Consider the following 18,725-nt stretch of genomic DNA (forward strand, 5'->3'; position numbering starts at 1 on the left):
GCACTAAGGGAATATGTACACTGGATGCAGATTATCGAAATGCTTCACACAAACAATGGGTCACACGCAGAAATTAACACAAATGCACAACAAAAGAAATGGAGGTATATACGACTCGGATGCGCAGCAACACGACAACGAGATACATGCAATGCTTGCTACTAATTGTATAATAAGATTTCTATCGCTTGTCGCTAATTACTTATATCAGACTTGTCAACTGGAGGAACTACCATTCATTAGAGAGCAATGCAAAAATAATTATTAACTCTGATTTTTTTATTATATTAAGTCCAATTTCTGGTGGTTAAATAATTACGCGTCTGAAGACGCGTCTATATTTGTGTTTATTTACGCGGATATATAGACGCAAAATTCGCATCTATTTACACGCTCTTTTACACGCACATATAGACGCAATGATAGACGCGCCTGACTTTGTGCATCTAGCATGCGCGTCTATGCGTCGTTTCTGTTGTAGTGATGAATGATGAATGGCTGTGAAGGGGTTTAGCTTTTATAGCCCGCAAAGGCCGTTAGGTTGACCTGACCGACCTACCATATGAGTCTCCACTAGTCGGTCGGGAATATTCTAGGGAATATTCCCTTTACCATCAGGCCGCTTCCGCGGCCTCGGGACCCCAAAATAGGGCCCCTTTTAACTCCCTTACCCCGCAACTCGATGCAACGCGCCTCGAGTTGCTACCAGCTTAACCATTCCGTCTAACCCAAAGATTAGATCCACAACGGACAACTGTTTGCCATCTGGTCACATAGACCTCATCTGATATACAAGTCCGGACTCAACCAATGTCCGGGCTCACATTTGGCTTCTCCTCATAATGGGGGCCTTACAACTTTGAGAACCATGGATCGTTGGTGGCACCTAATGAGGGTGGGGCATTGATCATATCTAACAGATCAAAACACCCAAACTTCCTACCTATCTCAAGCTCCATTTTGGGGATGAATCCCTTACTTCAATACTCGATATGAGGCGCGCAAGTGCTCAAGCTTGAATACATTGGTCCCAGCAACGGAACCAAAATGTGGGAGCTTTCGCTCAATCGCCAAGACCCACGCACCGCTTATTGTTTCAAGCGTTCCAAGCGAGCTGTAATGGCTATCTCTCACCTAGCAACCGATGCACCGTCGATCCTATGAGTGTAGTGAGCTTACCTTGATGCCGATATGAGTTGCCTTCTCTCTCGCACACGCTGATAGCTCCATGATCCTTGATGCTAGCTCAAGCATCCTCAAGCCTCCTCCATCTCCAAGCTCCATCCACCATAGCCGCATGCGCAAGAGAAGAGAAGAGAAGAGAAGAAGAGAAGAGGAGATGGTGAAGAGCTTCACCCTCTTGATCCCTCACTCCCACACACTCACTCTCTCACACTCCCTTTCTCAAGAGCACACACAAGCAAGGAGAAGAGAAGAAGAGAAGAAGAAGAAGAAGAGAGCTCTTGTTAGCCACACACCAAAGAATGAGCTTCCATTCACTTTTTGAACTTTATATACAAGCCCTAAAATCCCATGGGTACCCATCCCCTTCTTTTACATGATCGGCCATTGTGGCAAGGTCCTTTCTCTATTTTCTTCTTCTACCCGTATGCCTCTAGCCTACATTTGTCTAATACTTTACAATTAGCACAGGAGGGAGCATGGCGCTCTTTTACACGAGCTTTTGGAGTTTTTTAAGGTGCCTTTCATTTAAGGCCCTTGCTTAGCTTTGGAGGCCACCTGTGTGTCTTTGCTCTTTTTTCATCCTCTTCCCACTTTTTCATTCATTTTTTCACCTTCTTGACTTGGGGTTAACACCTTTGCTTGCAATTGGGATGGAGAATACATTTGAAACTCATGTTTACAAATGCATTTGATAGATAGATCATTTCGCATTATAGGAGCACAACCAGAGCCTTAGAGCTAGTATCAGGCCTAATTTAGGTCCTGATAGGTGCTACATTTGCCAGGAGCTGCTAATAAGTGGCAATTTTCAAACCTCCACTAATAGGGACCCAGTTAGTTAGTGTATGCCAAAAAGTGTGGAGGTACATCCGATATACCTTGATAGAAACTATTAGTTGAGATTCCATGGCAAGAAAGAGCTAAAAGAACAAGACGGAGAGCCAAGATCATTAGGAGGTATTCTTTTAAGTGCAATAGTCTGACATTGCTAAGAGTGAGAGGTTTTGTTGATCCAATTAATATCCCATTTAGTCTGTTAGGGGAAGAAGAAAGTTCTAGCATTCCCCTTTTCCTAAAGAGGCAATCTACTTTAAGTGGGAGTGTAACCCCTCCCATAAAAACCCCAAGACAAAACCCAATCATCATGATGGTGCAACCAATTGCGATACCTGTAGAAATGACAAATTTAAACAAGCTTTGTTCTTTCCTATCCATTTTTTATGTGTTAGCAAAGACGGATACAGAACTCCATATTAGTAAATTTCAAACATTAATGTTTAATTGTCGAATCTAGGAAAAAGGACATCTTATGATGTTTTTTAATATGACTTTGAAAGGAAGAGTTGCAGTGTGGTATCATGGCTTGGAAGCCAAAACCATAACCACAATATCTATTTTATGTAGCCTTTGGAAGAGAGTTTTCCCTTGAGAGAGGTGGTCAATATTGACTGCATGTTTTGAATGTGATACATTAAGAGCCTCATGAGGATGCTCGAGCTTATTTTAAGAAATTAAAGGAGATGTTTCACAAACTGTAAGCCTCTATTCCCATTCCATACATGCTATCCAATTATACTACTTCCTACATCAATCAGATTTGAATATCCAAGTGCATCTGAGTAGTGTTCCTCTTGGTAATATAGATATTGCAATTGTATGAGCAGAGGAGATAAAGTCACAATTACAAGTAGCCCATGCATCTAGGGAAAATCTCTATTCAATTCTAGGTCCTAGCAATAATTTGACATTACCTACAACTAATGCTGGTTAAGGTTGGATAAGTCCACAACAAATCCTAATGCAAGTAGCCCATGCATCTAGGGAAAATCTCTATTCAATTCTAGGTCCTAGCAATAATTTGACATTACCTACAACTAATGCTGGTTAAGGTTGGATAAGTCCACAACAAATCCTAATGCAAGAGGAGACATTATGGAAAATGTACATATGCTGTGAGCTCCCCCTAATGTTGTCATGCCAATGGCTAGCTAAATAGCAGAAGCCAAATGATAAACCCCAATATAAGGCCAAATAATTAGCCCACAATACCTAACTGGGTGGTTAAGCCATTGAGATGTCAAGGGGATGATTTATAGTTATGATTCTAGTGCATTAACTGTTCTTGGCAAAGTCAAGGATATGATGAAACATTATACTGACATGATAACTGAATGATACAGAGAAATATCCATAGACAAACATTCTCAAGAAGCAATAAAACTTAATAGGAAGTCTACACCCTGAAGAGGGTGGTCCATCAAGATTTAGTTGTAAGTGGTGTGGTAGTTAGTACCTCCCACATAATTTCCCTCATGTGAAGTACAACATATGTGGGAAGTTAGGACATATGGCCAATATATGTTTGAGTAAAGTTAGTTTGCTCTAGCAATACATCCAATACCTCAGCCCAATGAATCATCCATCAAATGATGTGAATCCTTGAGGGGAGGACCCTAAGAAAATCTTGCAAATGGGAAAAGCCACCTTAGAGAAAGTGCCAAGTGGGGTTAATCTGGTAGAGGGACTTCAATTTGATGGAAATGTAGCCTCTAACAATGTAAGAGTGGTCATCAACGGCCAAAAAATGAAAGAGATTCAGAATGATAACCCTAGTATAAGCAAATCTAACCCTAAGTCTATCATGATTGATAAGAAGGTTGCAAATTTTAACAACTAGATGGGTCCTCTTAAACTTGAAGTTTTTTTGGACGAGTGAGTGGTTAAGGGAAAGTGTTAGTCAAAAGTGAAGGAGGTTTTTAAGGATATTAGAAAGGAAAAAAAGAGGATGTTGTGGAAAGAAAAAAAGGCTATTGCAAACTTGCGTGAGTTGGATCAAGCAAATGTTCTATGTGAAGTCAAGCTAGATGTGAACTTGCTAGAATTAATATAGTTGTCACCTAACGTTCGCAATGAGTTCAAGAAAATCCTAAAAATGGATTATGTTATAGAAATTTCTAGTGCCAATCAAGAGGGTAGTGAATGGTAGGAACATTTGGAGAAACACTATTGTAAAGTTTAGGCATATGTTGATGGCATCTTGATAGAAAATGTTGTGGTAGACCCAAGCTTGTCTCTATGTAAACATTATGAGTATGGACTTACTAAATAGGTTTGGTTTACCCCTTCAAAAGGATGTCTCAACTATCCTAAAAATGGTTGACGACTGTTTAAGGTAGCCAGAAGTAATAGTCTCTCAAGTACATGTAATAGTAACGCATATTGAGTGTGTTCTTGATTTCTGTGTTATTTGGTTTTCTAGGAGACCAAGCTATGAGTTGTTTCTAGGACGACTATGGATATTACACTTTGATTGGTTGGTAGACATGCCAATTGGTCGGTTGATCTTTGGCCATGGATCAAGGAGAATGATTGTGGATGTTTACCCTGAACACCCATTGAATAAAAGGGTACCACTCCCAGTTCAAAATGGGATGTACTTCACGGGACCTTTATTATTGGAACTTCAAGCTCTAGTGAGTTTGATGAGGATTCCAAAACAAAGGAAGTCTATCAAGTAAGAAAGTATCTTTTTCAGGCAGTGATAGGATTTTTCATTTGAAAAAAGACAAATTGGCGAAATCGCAAGCGTCATGGTCGTTGTTGACAAGCTAAAAACTGCACTTTCAACTGGAAGAAGAAGGAGCGAACAAGGAGATTCTAGATCAGGTGTCTTAGAGTTTTACCCCCCTTTCGAAGCCAACGGAGCCATTAGATTTGGGTTCCGAGCAGCAAAGAATGAGCTATTATTTTTTATCCACGTTTTTGGTCTATGAAGAAGCTCCAAGATATCTAATGCTTGGAGATTTCTTTTGAGTAGTGCCAGACAAAGAATTCCACGTTTTGTCAATACATATTAATTCAATTCATTGTGCTTTGTCTTTGTTGTGTTTACCACTTTTCTATTCTTTTTCTTCTCTTCCATCTCCTATCTCTACTTCCTTCTATCTCTGATTCCCGGTGGATATGACCTTTCGACAAAAACCCCTCCAACATTGGTGAACCTGATGTGAAAGGTCATTAGAATAAGGAAAGACAAGATGGAAGAACCTTTGAACACAATTTGCAATGATGTTTTGCAACAATTGGTGCAAAATATGAATATGCTTATGTAGGTACAACAATGACAATAGATGATGCAGGCTTCTGCTCAAACAGAAAGTGTTGTGATGAATGCTTATGCAAGTAGTTGAGCATGAGATGAAGTTATTCAATGGCAGGAATGTATTTTCATATGTACATACCTATGCTCAGAAGATGGAATTCTTTGAGGTGGCTCAACTTTCATGGAGCTGGTATTTTGTACGTGTTACTGTACATGAACTAAAAGCGTGGATTACTGAATTATACATGCATGATGATGACTGGGTAACTTTCATGGAGACACTCAGATAAGAATTTTACATTGAAGATACCACTTTGATTACACCCAATACTTTTCAGGAGTGGGTTTTACAAACCAATAAGGGTATTGTCGCTACAGAATTGTTAAAATAATTTGAAAGTCGATTTGAGTTGAATTGTTTCTACATGCAATTGATCCCTAGCTTCAAAGAGAAGCTTGATGATTTGCTGGAGGATTAGACTACAGAGACATGTTTGAAAACAAAGTTGAGACATGTCAAAGAAGTTGTTACTGCACTTATGAAAAAGCATAGAAGAAGAGAAAGATTGCATGACTCTATCTTTCCCACTCTTATGGGCAAAACAATTGAAGTATCCAATAAGCCACCCGCTTCTGTGGCTAACCCTATGGCTATACCTACTATTGTTTTCTCTTTTAGGAAAGATGTCTTAGATGATTTGGTCAAAGGGATGCAGGATCTTCAATTGAAGGTTGCAAAATTGGATGAAAAAGGACAAGAGGAAAGGAGATGGGCAATAGCCCTAAGCCAAGAAAAAGATGTATGTGGTGTGATAGTTTGCAGTATGAGAGAAAGGATTGTGCTACCTATCATGAAGCCTTGGCATGACAGCTCATCTTTTGGAAAGATGGCAAGATCCGTGCACAAGAAATGGGATTTCCTCTTGCTTTGAATTTTGGAAAGGGAGGTATGTAGAAGTTGCTGGAAGACTTGGCTGTTCAAAATGCTTATATGGAGGTACATGCTTCTACTTTTGGTCTATAGTTGGATAGATTGCATGGCCAAGTGATGGTTGGTCCAAAGGTTGAAATATGGACACATGATTTATATGCAGTCAAAAAGAGAAAGGTTATTGATAGTGAAATGTCTCATGCATGGCAAGACATTCATGGCATAACTGGTTTGGAATCACTAGTAGATGCATATTCAGTGTATACATATTTAGCAAAGGTACAAAATACGGATATACTTGTGGAAGAAAATCGAAAGAGAGATAAAGATAATGCAGGGACATCTAAAAGAATGACAAGAAGAAGTGTGGATCACCCTAAAGCTACAAATCAGCCACCTCCTAAGCATGTTATGGAAGAGGTCAGTCAGGAGCAAAAAATGATAGCAAACAAGAGGGCAAAAAGAAAGGCAAGCAACCAGGATATAAGTTGTAGTCTAACATTGAGATAGCCACAGATCTTAAGAAGGCTCTTGAAGAATGGATCTTAAAAACTTGGGTGGAATTCACCTTGGAAGAGTTGCTTGTCATTGCTAAGCAAGAATTTCATGATAAGATCATTGACATAAATAAGAGGAAGTGTCATTTTCTTGGTGATATCACTAGTGCATTATTGAAATTTGAAGAGAAAATTGGTTTTTTGGGTATTCGAGCTGAATATGAGCATAAAGTAAGTACTGGATTATCTATGCAGGATGCTATTAATCAATGGACAACATGTAGAAAAGAGAAGAAAGTGGCTGAAAATGCATTGTCTTGTAGCAATATGCATGGTGGAGTAAGGAAGATGCAACAATATGGGGAAGAGACTCTAGGATTTATTCCTCAAAGTCATTACACAAGAAAGCACCTCGGCCAGGGCTACCACTGAAACGGTAGTGAAAATAGGGGAATGTGAAACTCCTTATGTTGCTTTACTTGACCATGGGTCTGAGATAAATGTCAATGAGCGTGGATTGTATAAAAATGGCACATGTTCTGTAGATATTGATCATGGTTTCCATATGAGGGCTGCAAATAAATCTTTGAGAGAGCTTTATACTGCATGTCCTAATGTAAAAGTGACGATTGGTGATGTACAAGAAGAGCAATACTTCTTTGTGCAAGATAATTCCTCATATGTAGTGATTTTGGGACAACCCCATATTATAGGACTGCGTATGGAAACAAAGGTGCTTAATGATGGTTCTGCTTATGCAAGATTCACATGCAAGGATGGGAGGAAAGTAGTCCACTTTCTTATTGTTTGTGTTAATCATCCTAGAAATCGGGATACACTTCAAGAGTCTCCTTTGGCTCCAAATGCAAGGGAATTCAAAGACCTCGATTTTCATTAAGCACTGCTATAATGCAGGGCTACAGTAGTGTTGTTCAAAGGATGTACTCACCTCTTGATGCAATGAAGCATGTATTTACTATTGGTTATTCTTAGTTTACAGCAAAGAGTTCATGTTGATTTAAGCCTATGGAAGCTATATGCAAGGCTGAATGCATATCTATAAAACAGGCTACTAAGGAATTGAGAGCACTGGGGCCACTAAAAATGAAGGCAATGTCGGTATGGCTATGTGGGAAAAATTACAACAGATAGGGGTGAGCTAGATGCAGATGAGGCTCATGATTTCTTTGCACGGTTGGGGATAAAGCTTGCTTTAACTTTAGCCTATAACCTTGAAGGAAGTAGAAAAAGTGAAAAATGTCATTTATCTATTGTGAAGGCATTGGCAAAATCATGTGGAGAGAAGGTAAAAGCTCGGGTAAGTTACTCATGAATATATGTGTGCATCATGTGGGTTCAAAATAAAGTATTTTTAAAATACCATTTTATACATTTTTTACATACACAAGGGTTTAATATAAAGGGATTATTTACAAATTGAGTAGAAAAGGGTTATGTTTTATTCAAGTAAAATTCAGAGATAAGGATATTTAGAAATAGACCTTGAATGCACATGATGTAGAGGATATATGTATAGTAACTTCCCCGAGGGTAAAAGAGTGCCACGATTGCTCCCTTATGCCTTGTGGACTGACAAAACAAGTCATAGTGTTGTTACAGAATATATGCATGCATAATTGATGTATGGTCAAAAACCTATCATGCAGATAGAAGAGATGACAATCACATGGAGTGTGCTACCTTGGGAGGAGGAGTTGAATCGATAGGAGTTGTTGGCCTTGCGCATTAGACAGTTGGAAAGAAAGTTAGAAGACATAGAGGCAGCCATTGCAAAATAAAAGGTGGCAAGGATATAGAACAAGAAATGGTTTGACAAAAGACATGGAATAAGACCAAGAACCATAAAAGATGGGGATATGATAGCAGTTTAGACAACCATCATAGTGCCATGTGTAAAGTTTCCAAAAGATGGTTTGGACCCTATGTGGTAAGACAAGTGTTTGATAATGCTTCTTATGCATTAAATGAGCTGGATGGGACATCTATAAAACTTCCAGTAGTAAGGACAAAAATCAAATTATTCAAGAGGTAGGAATCTAATGCCTATGAGTTGCCAGAATTGGAAGAAAATGGTGGCCATGATACATGGGGCTGGCCAAGAAGATATGGAAGATGAAGAAGCAAAGGATATGGTTGTAGAGGATGAGGAGGACTCATAATATAGTGACAACTATATTTTTTGGCACATACCAAAGAATGTAGAGGTTCACAGGGGGTGGCTATCATGATGCTATGCGGACACAGTGTGAAAAATCATGAAATGCATCATCATCCAACTTTCTTATTGGTCAAGAGAGTCAATGCGATCTAAGTTATTACTAGTGTGAGTGGCATGAATGGTCTAAAAATACTCTATTTTTGGATAATTTTAGCATATTTTTGAAATTATTTATTATAAAACTCCAAAAAATTTAGAAAATCTTCTAGATTAGGGTGACATGAAAAAAGCAAGTAGCTTTTTCAACTAGTGATTGGATTTTTCATTTAAAAAATGATAGATTGGAAAAATCGTGTGCATCACAATCGCTGTTGACAAGCTAAACACTGCACTTTGAACTGGAAGAAGAAGAAGGAGTAAACTAGGAGATTCTGGATTAGGTGTCTCAGGGTTTTATCCCCCTTTCAAAGCCAATAAAGCCATCAAATTTGGATTCCAAGCAACAACAGAGAAGGACCTATTAGTTTTTTTTCACATTTTTAGTCTATGAAGGAGCTCCAAGAGATCTAATGTGCTTGGAGATTGCTTTTGAGTAGTGCCAAACAAAGGATTTCAAGTTTTCTCAATACATATTGATTCAATTCATTATGCTTTGTCTTTGTCGTGTTTACCTCTTTTCTATTCTTTTTCTTCTCTTCCATCTCCTATCTCTACTTACTTCTACCTCTGATCCTCGGTGGATAGGACCTTTCAACAAAAACCCCTCCGACATTGTCTAATCAAATTCAGTACTATATTATTTGATGATGAGCATGCAAACTATGCATCGCACCTACAGGAGTTCATAGATATACTTGCACGAAGGTATGATGAGTTGAAGGGGATTCCCCCTACTATTGTCATGCATACAATCCCATTAAAAGAAGGTAGTAAGCCAGTAAGATAAAAGGTTTGATGAATTTCTTTTGAGTTAAGAGAGCCTCTTTTTGAGGAATTCGTGTAGTTAAGAAATGCATATTTAATATTTCCTATGAAACATATTGAATGGTGTTCACCGATTTTGATAAGGAAAAGAAGAACAATCAAGTTTGCGTATGTGTAGATTTGAAGGAACTGAACAAGCTGACAATAAAGGACTACTATTGTTTGCCCTTTATTAACCAGATTTTAGCTCACTTAGTAGGGCAAGAAATACACTCCTTTATGGATTGCTTTGTGGGCTATAATAAGACGGCCATAGTTGAGGAGGATCAATTAAAAGTGACATTCATTACAGTGTTTGGTACCTTTGTGTACCATGTGAAAGTCTATGTAATGCTCCTAGGTCTTGGCAAAGAATGACTGATAAGACCTTTACCAATATCTCCCCTAGAAAACTTGAGGATTTTATAAATGATTTGGGAGCAGCTGTCACAACCCATGATAGGCAACTCATCCTTCTACGTAAATGCTTTTAGTGTTGTTGTGAGTATTGCATAGCATTAAATCCTCAAAAGTATGTATTCGAGGTATCCTACGGATTATAGATTCGCCATATTGTGAGTGCAATTGGCATTGCCACTAATCCTGAGAAAGTAGGAGTAATTATGGTCATGAGCCCACCCACCAATCCTAGGGAGATTCACAACTTTCTTTCATATGTGGACTATTATCATCAGCTCATTAATGCTTTGGTGGAGTGCTCATTACCTTTGATGAATCTCTCAGTGCACAACCATGTTTTTGAATGGACTGAACTGTGTGCAATGGTGTTTGAGGATGCTAAAATAGAATTATCCAAAATACCAATGCTAAAAGCTCCAAATAGGGGTGAGGTTTTTAATATATTTCGATCACTTTTGCAAGCTAAAAATTAGGATTCTCAAAGTGCTGTTGTAGTTATTTAGAAAAGTGTGTTTGACTATGGTGTTCACCACCAAGAACTTTACACATTACATTCTTTATGAGAAGGTGGTGTTTTTCACCAAGGTAGATGGTCTATGATTATTGATGAACAAGCTTCAACCCCCTGATCACCTAGCTAAATGGCTAATCTCTTTTTAGGAGTCTGGCTATGAGATTCAAAGTAAGCCACTAAAATTTTAGGCTATTATTGAATGTTTAGGAGCTTTTGTTGAGCCTTGGGCTGATATTAGTGACTATGAGGATCTATGAAAGATTGATATAGCCTCAATCCCATAGTGGTATACATTGATTATGAATTATCTATCCACAGGAAACCTTGAAAAAACTCTTTCTAAATCTGAGAAGAGAAAGATTAACCAACAAGAACTTCGCTTTTCCATTCTACCAAGTGTCTTGTACAAAAGGGGAGTGTATGAGGTGTATCATTGTTGCGTAGTGCATGATAAGGTACCATTCATTTTAGCGAAATGCCATGATTCAGCATGTGTGGATTATTTTTCTCGATGGTTTATTTCCTAGAAAGCTTTACATGCTAGTAATTGGTAGCCGACGATCTTCCAGGATTATTTTACATATGTTGCATGTTGTGATATCTATCAGGGACATGATGCTAGGGAAAATCGCAAGAGGTCACTAAATCCCATTTTGGTCACCTTGCCCTTTGAGAAGTGGGGCATTGAGTTTGTTGGACCTATGCTGATGCCAGGAGGCATATTCCACGGTGGATTCCGTGCCATGGTGGATTCCGTGAGGTTTTATGGTGGATTCCGTAAACTTTGATGACCGGGGCTCATACACAAAGTGGATTCTTTGTGCGAGAAGTTGATGGGGATGCCTGTCCTTTTCGGGCGTTTCATTAATTTAGTGTGTACATGGGTGATTCCATAGCGGGTGATTCCGCAAAATGCATATTAAATTAATAAACGTTTATGAGTTTAGAGTGCGTACTCATAATAAATTAAGGTTAGGATTTATTTCTAACCAGTTGATTTATTTATGTAGCTGAAGACTGCTAGGTATTCACTTTTGTCGGTTTAATTGTATTATTTTACTAACGATTGTGAATGCTTCAATTGATGTGTAGAGATAGCAGCAGTGGCGGAGGAAAGCATTGGAGTCTAGCGAGTATTCGACCTATGGATTATATTTTGATAGGCGCCACACCTATATTTTGTCATGTCTATTGAGGCATCGATTATTTATTATTGTTTTGTATGCGCCTATGCGCACGGATATGTTATTTCTATTTGGACATTGTGTTGGGCGTGCCAGACTCTTTGGGCACCGTCCATTAGCTTTATCTCCTATTTTTGTAAAAGCAAACTCAAAAGCTAAAAGCTTGTCATATTTTTGTAAATTGGGCTATTATTGAGCATGAAGATGGAAATATACATAAAATACATGCTTTGTGAAGCGCACACACAAGGCATGGGGGGAGATTGAACCCAATTGGTCTCTTGCTCTTGTCGTTCATGCTTTTTACATTGTAATTTGTGCAAAAAGGTAGAGTTCATTGTTCTTGGGGACCTTCCGGGATTCACTACGTGAGGATACAGCGACCGATCTGCACACCAGTGGTATCAGAGCGGAGCTGAGATCAAGAGCTTCCAATCGCTACCCATCTCATGCGAAGGCGGAGCTCCTGGAACGATCGGGCTCTACGGTCAATCTCGTCGTGAACTGTCGATACAGGCAGACTTCTGGCGATCAAGAACCCCTGTTTCTGTCATCAGATCGCAAAGGACCAGGCAATACAGGCAGAGGACTACTCCCTCATCTCCATAAACAAGTCGTGGGCAAACTGTGAGAAATTCCATATCTCCTCTCTTTCAAAGTTGAATCTTAGAGTTTATTAGCTTGGATTAGAAGCTTAATAGCTTCAACAAATCATCGTGAGGTATCCAGGGATGCCCGATTTTTCCGCGTGGCGGAAAAAACGGCCCCCCCCTCACGACTGCGCCGTTTTTCAAAGATTAAGCCCCCTTTAAAAGCTTAAGCAATTAAGCTTAAATCATTAAGCCTTTATCAAGTCAGACAAATCACCTCTGGTCAACAACTCCAAGTCCCGCGCCACAGAAATCAAGTTCTGCAAGTCATCTGTGATCAAGTTCTGCAAGTTCACTAAGTCGGCTAAGTTCTGCAAGTCTGCAACTCTGCAAGTCACATAAGTCTGCAACTCTACAAGTCAGACTAGTCAACTGGAGTCAGAACTGAATTGTGCTTAAAACTCCTAGAAGGGTTGTTCCTGTGCAGAAACTCCGAACTGCAAAGTTGTTCGTTGGAAGGTATTCTACCCATATGCAGGTTTGCTGAAGCATTTTCAGCACACAAAGAAGGAAAAATCACAGATTTTCTGAAGATTGAGAAAGAAATACCGAAAAACACATAAGCCTTGTAACCCCGAATTTGAGCTATGCTCATCCCGCTAGCCTGATTTTGAGTGAGAAAGGTCTTTTGAGTTTTTACAGGATGACGGAACCACATATGGATGATCTTATGGCTGAAGACGACCTACCTGAACCTACGATGGAGCAAAAGCTGGACTTAATCATGATGCAATTGGAAGAAGAACGAAGGGCTAGGCAAGCATTGCAAGCGCAATTGGCAAAATTACAAAGAGCGTCTACCGACAAAGAAGAACCTCAAGCTGAAGATTTGATTCGACGTACCATCGACGCCACCCTTGAAGCTCAAACCATTTGCAAGGAATCAAAGATAAGTAAACGAAGTTTCAAATTTCGTACTTTCAATGGCATATGAGAAGGAAAGACTGTTTTATCATTCATTAGTCAGTTTGATGACTATTTCCATGAGGAAACTTATCCAGAAAAAGATAAAATCAAGTGTGTTACTAATCATTTGGTAGACAGAGCATCACTTTGGTGGACTGTAGTACGCAAGAGCATAGAATGTCCTACTACTTGGGAAGATTTCAAGAAGAAGTTCATGCAGAATTTCCTTCCACTGCAATTTCATGAGAAGGTTATCAAGCAATGGGATCTACTCCAACAACGGGATCGTGAGCCTATTCCTCAATATACAGAGCATTTTTGGAATGCACTCCTACAGCTACGCATGCTTGAAGACGTACCAGAGACGACACATAAGCGGAAGTATATGTCTGGACTTCTTGGGCATTACTACGCTGAAGTGAACATGTTCAAGCCTGCTACCCTTGAAGACGCCATTTCACTAGCTCATGACACTGAAGATAAGCTACGAGGTAGAGACAGACGACCACAACAATTCCAAGCCAATGGTAATTATGGATCTAAACAATTCAATTCCAATTTTAGAAGATTTAATCCAGGTCATTTCTCTTCATCATCTTTCCGCAAGAATTGGGCTAAACCACCTGCATTACCATCCAATGTCAATCCAAATCCTAAGCCTATTCCACAGCCAAATCCAAATGTACCTAGACTTCCCGCCATTGCAAATAATGTAACCAAATCCAAGCCAATAGTATGCTATAAATGCCACCAGCCTGGACATCTAGCAGCAAATTGTCATTCAAAGAAGCCACCAGCTCATATCAACTATCTTGGAGCCATGGACGAAGACGAACATGAGGATATGCCCGATTTCACTGAAGATGAGGACGACACTACTACTACTTCCGATACTTTACCAGGTATGCCTACTCCACATTCATTATTGACTATGAAATGTTTGGTGAATGGAAAGGAAAAGACTATTTTGCATGATGACGGTAGTACTCATGATTTTATTTCAGCAAAATTGATAAAGGAATTGAAATTACAGACTGTACCTACGCATTATCGCATAAAAGCTGCATTTTTAGACACTAGGTATAATGGTACACAGGAAGTGCAAGACTTAGAGCTTCAAATTGGCCAATACACTGAAAGAAGAAATTTCTTAGTTGTTCCATTACAATCGAGTGACATTATTTTAGGAATGCCTTGGCGACACCAGCATAATCCAGATATAGATTATTCCACACACACAATGAATATTAATTTTCAAGGAAAATCTATTATATTATATGGTATGCATGCATCTAATGTTTTTCCACTGCTTTTGCATACTCAAGCTAAACGTGCATTACGCAAGAGTAGTAAATCCTATCTCATTTGGGTGAATGAATTTCAAGTAAAGGAAAATCATATGCACCCTAGGCATAAGGAATTTCTTGCATATTTTAAGGACTGTTTTGCAGAAGACCTACCACCAGGTTTACCTCCTTCACGTCCAGAAGACCATAAAATAGATTTGATCCCTGGCACACAACCATCTTGCAAAGCACCATATAGGCACAACCAGATAGAGCAAAAAGAAATCCAGAGTCAAGTTGAGGAATTACTAAATAGAGGTTTGATTCGACCTAGCAGTTCTCCATTTGGTGCATCTGTATTGTTAGTCAAGAAAAAGAATAATACCTATCGTATGTATATTGACTACCGAGCTTTAAATAAGATCACTGTGAAGAATAGGTATCCTATTCCTAGAGTTGATGACCTTATGGACAAACTGCAAGGATCTTCTATATTTAGTAAAATTGACCTTAAGTCTGGTTATCATCAGGTGAGGCTAGATAAATCTGACATATTCAAGACTGCATTCAGAACACAGTTTGGTCATTACGAATTTTTAGTCATGCCATTCGGATTGACTAATGCACCTGCTACCTTTAGTAGAATGATGAACCGTATCTTTTTGAAATATCAGTATTGTGTAATTGTTTTCTTTGATGATATTTTGGTGTTTAGTCAAAATGAAAAAGAACATTATGAGCATTTGTCATTAGTTTTTCAATTATTGAAAGAAAATCAACTGTATGCAAATCCTGACAAGAGTGAATTCTTTAAGATGGAAATTGAGTATTTAGGTCATATTGTATCATCTGAAGGAATTAAAGTTGATCCTAAGAAAATTGATGCAATATTGAATTGGCCTGTTTCTAAAAACGTGCATGAGTTACGCTCATTCCTTGGTCTTGCTAGTTTTTATAGGAAGTTTGTACGTAATTTTTCATTACTTGCTTTACCATTAACCAAACTTCTCAAGAAAGGAATAGTTTATCAATGGACCGAAAATCAACAGAAATCCTTTGATTTACTGAAACATGCATTAACCAATGCCCCTGTTCTATAGTTACCTGACTTTAATAGACCATTCTTTCTAGTAGTGACTGATGCTAGTGGATCAGGAAAATAGGAGCCGTACTTATGCAAGACAATCATCCTATAGCATATTCTAGTTGTAAGCTGAAACCTTCTGAGCTGAAATATTCCACATATGATAAAGAACTATTAGCAGTTGTACAAGCATTAAGACAGTGGAAACACTACTTAATGGGTTCAGAATTTATGATAAAGACAGATCAGCAAAGTATTAGACATTTACTTAGCCAACCCCAAATCTCTGACCGTCATATCAAATGGGCTTCCTTTATTCAAAGTTTTCATCCTATCATTCAATACCAACCTGGAAAAGAAAATGTAGTGGCTAATGCACTGAGTAGAAGACCTGCCATTCATAATATTTCTGTCATATCTTTTGATTCTTTGATTGCTATGAAAGATACATATCACCAGGATATTACTTTTCATTCTGATTGGAATAAATTAGTTCAAAATAATTTCATTCCTGTTGATTCATTGTCATATAATGATGGATTTATGTTTTACGAAAAGAGACTGTGTGCTACTATTTCATTCCGATCTTTTGTTTTGAATGAAATTCATTGTCCCCCATATCAAGGTCATAGAGGTATCATATCTACATTACGTATGTTAACTGAAGATTTTTATTGGCCGCATATGGATGCAGATGTATCTAATTTCGTTTCTGAATGTTTGATTTGTCAAAGACTTAAGAGACATCATGGTAAACAGTATGGATTACTTATGCCTTTGTCTATTCCATCTAAACCTTGGGAACAAATTTCTATGGATTTTATTACTGGTTTACCAAATACTAAATCTAACCATGATATGATTTGAACAGTTATAGATAGATTTAGTAAACAAGCATATTTCATTCCATGTAAGAAAACTTTAACAGCATCACAAGCAGCACAATTGTTTTTGAAAACTGTTTTTACTAACCATGGATTGCCAAAAGTTATCATTTTAGATCGTGATTCTAGATTTTGTAACAATTTTTGGATTACTCTGTTTGCTAATCTAGGCACAAAGATTGATTTTTCATCTGCATTTCATCCAAAAACTAATGGACAAACAGAAGCCACAAACAGCACCATTCTAGATCTTTTACGTGCATATACTATCTCTAAACCTCAGACATGGGACACTCATTTGCATTTATTACAGTTTGCATATAACAATACACCGCACACATCTACAAAGAAAGCACCGTTTGAAGTTATTTATGGATATAGATTATCTACACCTGTTGCATCTTTGTCTAATAGCATTCAGAGTGCTGATGATATTGCTAGTATGCATAACAGTATTTTTGATGAGGTTAAGGATATGATTGCTAAAGCCCAGCAATCATATACCAAACAAGCCAATAAGAAAAGACAAGCCATGAATTTCAAAGTTGATGATTATGTTTGGCTGAGAATAGAAAAACGTAGACTGCAAAGTGTAGATAGACATCCACTTGTCAAATTAGCTCTTAGATTCTATGGACCATTTAGAATCATTCATAAAATTAATGATAATGCATTCAAGTTAGAATTACCATCTCATTGGAAAATTCACAATACATTTCACATTAGTTTATTGAGACCATTTAGAGGCCAATTACCTGTCCACCCTGTTTATGAAAACCCACCTTTATTAGAGGAAGAGACTGAAATACTTGAACCAGAAGCTATTATAGACACTGACTTTATGACCACTAGAACTGGTCGAAGGTATTCTAGATATTTAGTTAAATTTAAGAACCATCCTGTAGAGGAAGCACAATGGATGCACGCTAGAGACTTAAATGCTTTCCCCACTCTGTTAGCTCTACATTGAGCTAATAGCAATTGAGGTCAATTGCTATCCCACCCCAGGGGTATGATGCCAGGAGGCATATTCCACGGTGGATTCCGTGCCACGGTGGATTCCGTGAGGTTTTACGGTGGATTCCATAAACTTTGATGACCGGGGCTCATACACAAAGTGGATTCTTTGTGCGAGAAGTTGATGGGGACGCCTGTCCTTTTTGGGCGTTTCATTAATTTAGTGTGTACATGGGTGATTCCATAGCAGGTGATTCCACAAAATGCATATTAAATTCATAAACGTTTATGAGTTTAGAGTGCGCACTCGTAATAAATTAAGGTTAGGATTTATTTCTAACCAGTTGATTTATTTATGTAGCTGAAGACTGCTAGTAGGTATTCACTTTTGTCGGTTTAATTGTATTATTTTACTAACGATTGTGAATGCTTCAGTTTATGTGTAGAGATAGCAGCAGTGGCGGAGGAAAGCATTGGAGTCTAGCGAGTATTCGACCTATGGATTATATTTTGATAGGCGCCACGTCTATATTTTGTCATGTCTATTGAGGCATCGATTATTTATTATTATTTTGTATGCGCCTATGCGCACGGATATGTTATTTCTATTTGGACATTGTGTTGGGCGTGCCAGAGTCTTTGGGAACCGTCCATTAGCTTTATCTCCTATTTTTGTAAAAGCAAACTCAAAAGCTAAAAGCTTGTCATATTTTTGTAAATTGGGCTATTATTGAGCATGAAGATGAAAATATACATAAAATACATGCTTTGTGAAGCGCACACACAAGGCATGGGGGGAGATTGAACCCAATTGGTCTCTTGCTCTTATCGTTCATGCTTTTTACATTGTAATTTGTGCAAAAAGGTAGAGTTCATTGTTCTTGGGGACATTCCGGTATTCACTACGTGAGCATACAGCGACCGATCTGCGCACCATATGCATCCTACGTCTACTATGTGAAAGCATTATATAATTGTGGCAG

The sequence above is a fragment of the Lygodium microphyllum genome, chromosome 6, assembly GCF_053477565.2.
Source record: "Lygodium microphyllum isolate KBCC chromosome 6, Lygodium_microphyllum_v1.1.10, whole genome shotgun sequence".
NCBI lineage: Eukaryota > Viridiplantae > Streptophyta > Polypodiopsida > Schizaeales > Lygodiaceae > Lygodium > Lygodium microphyllum.